Source organism: Triticum dicoccoides, chromosome 5B, assembly GCF_002162155.2.
Source record: "Triticum dicoccoides isolate Atlit2015 ecotype Zavitan chromosome 5B, WEW_v2.0, whole genome shotgun sequence".
Lineage (NCBI taxonomy): Eukaryota > Viridiplantae > Streptophyta > Magnoliopsida > Poales > Poaceae > Triticum > Triticum dicoccoides.
The window spans coordinates 516,596,116-516,600,145 of record NC_041389.1 but is presented as its reverse complement, the minus strand read 5'-3'; positions in this window follow the sequence as shown (position 1 = coordinate 516,600,145).

Below are 4,030 nucleotides of genomic sequence, written 5' to 3'. Positions count from 1 at the left end.
CGACGGCTGAGACCAGCCCGAGAGCCGGGACCCGAGGACGTAGAGTTTCGATCTAACCAAGCTTGCACGTTAAATGGGGGGTGCCTGAGCATCGCGACTCAGGGCTCCTACGGGCTCTCCGGCCCTCACCCTCTGGTCTTGTCCACGGCATCGCTACCTGGCATACCAGCGACGGCTGAGACCAGCCCGAGAGCCGGGACCCGAGGACGTAGAGCACCGGTATCTAGCCAATTTTGCAGGAACACACTCCAAGATAAGGCCCAGAGCCAGGCGCAACCCTCCTTGAGGTAGGGCCCCGTGAGTCCCGCGCTGGCTCACGGGTGCCCAGATACACCTCGCCAAGCCCTACCGTGTCGGCCACGTGTCAGGGTGGGGCTGTATACGCCCCGGGGGCTCCTCCCGGAGGGGAGCCCCCTCCCATGCACCAGTGGAAGCACCATGCTCCGCGCTGGTTGATGACACTGCCGAGGAGCGGCTATGCCCGTACACATACGGAAGCGCTATGCTCCACGCTGGTGATAAACAACTGAGGGTGGCCCCCGGGCCACATCAACCTCAGGGAGCCCAGAGCTCAGTGTCTAGCCTCATCGCAACGCCTCCCCTCGGGAGTGTCGCGCGAGGGGGCTGGGCACGGGGGCTGCGCCTGGGTCACACCCAGATGCACGCCACCCAGCCAGGCCCCCCCGGGCCTGGTTCGTCGCGCGTCCCTCCCCGAGCGGAGCTAAGGTATGAAGGCCGTTTGAGCGTCAAGGGGGACTCCTGAGCATTGGGACTTAGGAGCCTAACTGGTCACCTAGCCCCTCACTCCTTAGTTCCGAAAGCCTAACGGCGGTTGAGGTATGCGCGGGGCCGGGCCCTGCAGACGCAGAACGGTAGATCCACCCGCATCTCACCTCCCGACTTGTTGTTCGAGCGCCAAGGGGGACTCCTGAGCATCGCGACTCAGGAGCCTAACTTGTCACGTAGCCCCTCACTCCTTGGTCCCGTCCTGGTTTCCGGTTGGGGCTAACGACGGCTGAGGTATGCGTGGGGCCGGGCTCTGCCGGCGTAGGACATAAGCAAGTAGGAAGGCAACGCAAATTTCAAGGAATTCAAAAGTAAATATTACAGTCCATACTGTTATCGCAGCACCAAATGCAAGTTTTAACGCCTCCCTGAGGCATGATACATGTGCAGGAATTAAAAGCAGGACGGGAGCCACGACAGACTCACTTGCCGGTGGTGGAGCTGCGCGGAGCGGGTTCGCCTTGTGGAACTGCAGGGCTGGCAGCGCTCCGCTTCGGCCTGGTGCTGAAGGCCCGGAACTTCCCCAGCAGAAACTCCGCACGACCCTTCACGGCCTCAGCAGCGGCAGTGGCGTGCTCGCCGCCCGCTGGCTCCAGCAGGCTGTCGAGGTCGACGTTGGGGTCGCGAAGATAGATGTGGGTGAAGACCCGCGTCAGCACCACAGAAGACAAGACGCGTGCCTCGGCCTCGGCCGTAGGGCCAAGGCCAAGGGTGACATCTTCAAGAGCACGAACCAGGAAGGGAAGCAGCTTGGCGGGGCCGTCCTCCTCGCCGGCCAGCGGGCTCTCCAGGCCACTCTCATAAAGCGTCTTCAGTGAGGCCCGAGCTTTCTCCTCCATCTCTGCAAAGGCCACGTGATCCTCGTCAAGAACTAGTGCCTTGCCGTCCAGCTCGACCTTCCTCGCCTCCATCTCTTGCTCCAGCGCGCCTAGGCGGTCACGGTGCTTCTTGAGCATGGCGTCCCGGTCCTTGACGGCCACCTCGCGAGCCTTCATGCCCTCCTCCTGCTCTTGACAAAGGCGGGTCTCCTCGGCGAGCCGGTCATGCAGGCCCTTCAGCTCGCCCTCCAGCGCCTCACAGCGACCTTGGACGTTGGTCAGCTCCCCCAAGGCGGCGTCGCGGGCATCCTTCGCCTCAAGGACGGCTTGCTTCTCCTCGCCGTAAGCCGTCGAAGCCTGGACCAGCGCCGCCCGAATTGAAGCAAGGGAGCGAATCCAGACAAAAGCTAGCTCCAAGCGCCCGGCCACTAAACGAGGGTCGGTGCCCAGAAGATCCTGCCGTAGACCGTCCAGTTCGGCAACAGCACGACCCAGAACAGTGGTCGGGGAAGCAGCAGTTGGAGGAGTAGGAGGAGAAGATGGCAGCGTGACCACGGTATCCTGAGGCGGAGCCTGCTGCGCCCCAACGGCTATAGTGGTGGCATCAGGCAGGGGCACCTCGGGAGTCGCTTGGGCCATGGGGGCTGAGCTTGCCCCAACCGGCTCAGCCAGGCCTCGCGAGGGCGCCCGGACAGGAGAGGCCCGTGCCTCATGCTCATCTTCTTTCGCGGGCAGAGGCGCTGCCACGGATGGAACCTCAGGAGCCCCCTTCGGCTTCTTTGCAGAGGGCGCCAGCCTAGCCGGAGATACGAGCGTCAAGCCTCAGCAACAAAACAATAAACAAGACGGGAATCAAGCACTTACAGGTCGTCGCTTGCGGGCTCGAGCAGCCTCTGGCCGTACTTGAAGCCCGAGAGCCGGCTGCAAGGATCAGCCTCAAGGAGCTCGGGTGGAGGAGGTGAGCCTGCGGATCGCCTCGGGGCTGGGGCAGACCCGCGGGGGATCATCCCGGTCCGGTCCTTCTTCAGGATCGGGGGTAAGCTCCCGCCGCCCTGCTCGTCATCATCCCCGTCGTCATCACTCAAAGAGAGGCGGAGAGCGCGGGACCTGCGCCGGAGGGAGGGAGCCCTTGACTCTTTCTCGGAGTCAGCCCCCTCTTCTCGCTCCCCTTCTTCCTCCCCTTCGCCGGAGTCACTGGAGGACACGTCCACTGGGTCCTCGGGAGCTTCCGCGGGCACGAGCCCGTCCCCATTGAAGGCGGGCATGGGCCCCACCACTTGCTCCCAGTCCTCGCGGAGTAACAGGGGCATAGGAGCGCCCTCCAACCTCGCCACGTCGCCCCCAACCAAAGACTGGAGAACCGCGGCCAGATCCTCGTCGGCCAAGACTGCAGGGCTCGGGTGAGGCCTCCACATCGGAAGCGAGTATTGGCGGAGCGGAGCCAGCTGGTGCTCCAAAAACTCCCTCAGCAGCGACGCACCGGTTAGCCTTGCCGCCGCCATGCTGGCCGGCCTCAGATCCGCGTCCATCTTCTCCAACACCGGCTTCGCACGAGGATCCACAAGCTCCACTCGGGACCAGTCGTCGGAGCTCACGGGGTGCCCCGAGGGCAGGATCAGCCGAGGGTGGATGCGCCCAGCGTCCACCAAGACCCACTTGCTCCTGAAGCCCTCGATCCTTTTCCCAGGATTCGAAATGGCGATGGAGCTACCGTATGTGACAAAGATCGCACACGCAGAGACGGAACGACGAGAGGTCCGGAGGGAGAAGTAGTGGCGCAGCAAGGCCACGGAGGGTTTCACCCCTACGTGAGCCTCACAATAATAGGCAAAGATTGCCAGAACAGGGACGTAGTTGGGATGGAGGTGCAGAGCTTGAAGGTTGTAGTGGCAGAGGACAGAGAAGAAGAACTCTGAAAAAGGAGGCACCAGACCAGCAACGATGGCACTCACGAAGAGCGGATAGAAGGTGCTCCCTCGGCCTTCAGGGAGGGCGGAGCCGACCTTGAACACCGTCACCCCGTCGATGCCCTGCGCCGCCGCCATCTGGCGCACCCGGGCAAGGCTCGCCTCCGACACGTTCGGCGGGTCCAAGGCGGACGAGTACCAAGCTCCGGCTGGGGCTTGGCGAGGCGCCATGTCTAGCTAGGGCGCGGGGACGGAGTAGATCTGAAGATTTCAGAGGTGGGGAGGAGAGGCGCAAGAAAGGGGATCGGAGCAGCAATTGGAGAAAGCAAAGAAGGCAAGGGGCAGGTGCCGCTCCTTTATCAATTCGCGCGGTTGCAGAGGCGCCCAAATCCAATCAACCGCCACGCGGCGCCCAAGGCCGCAGGCTGTTAGGGCCCGTGACGCTTCGCACTTGCCCTTTCGCCTCTCTGCACGGCCAAGTCCGGGCGCGCCATGGGCCCGGGGGCTACTGTCGGTGTT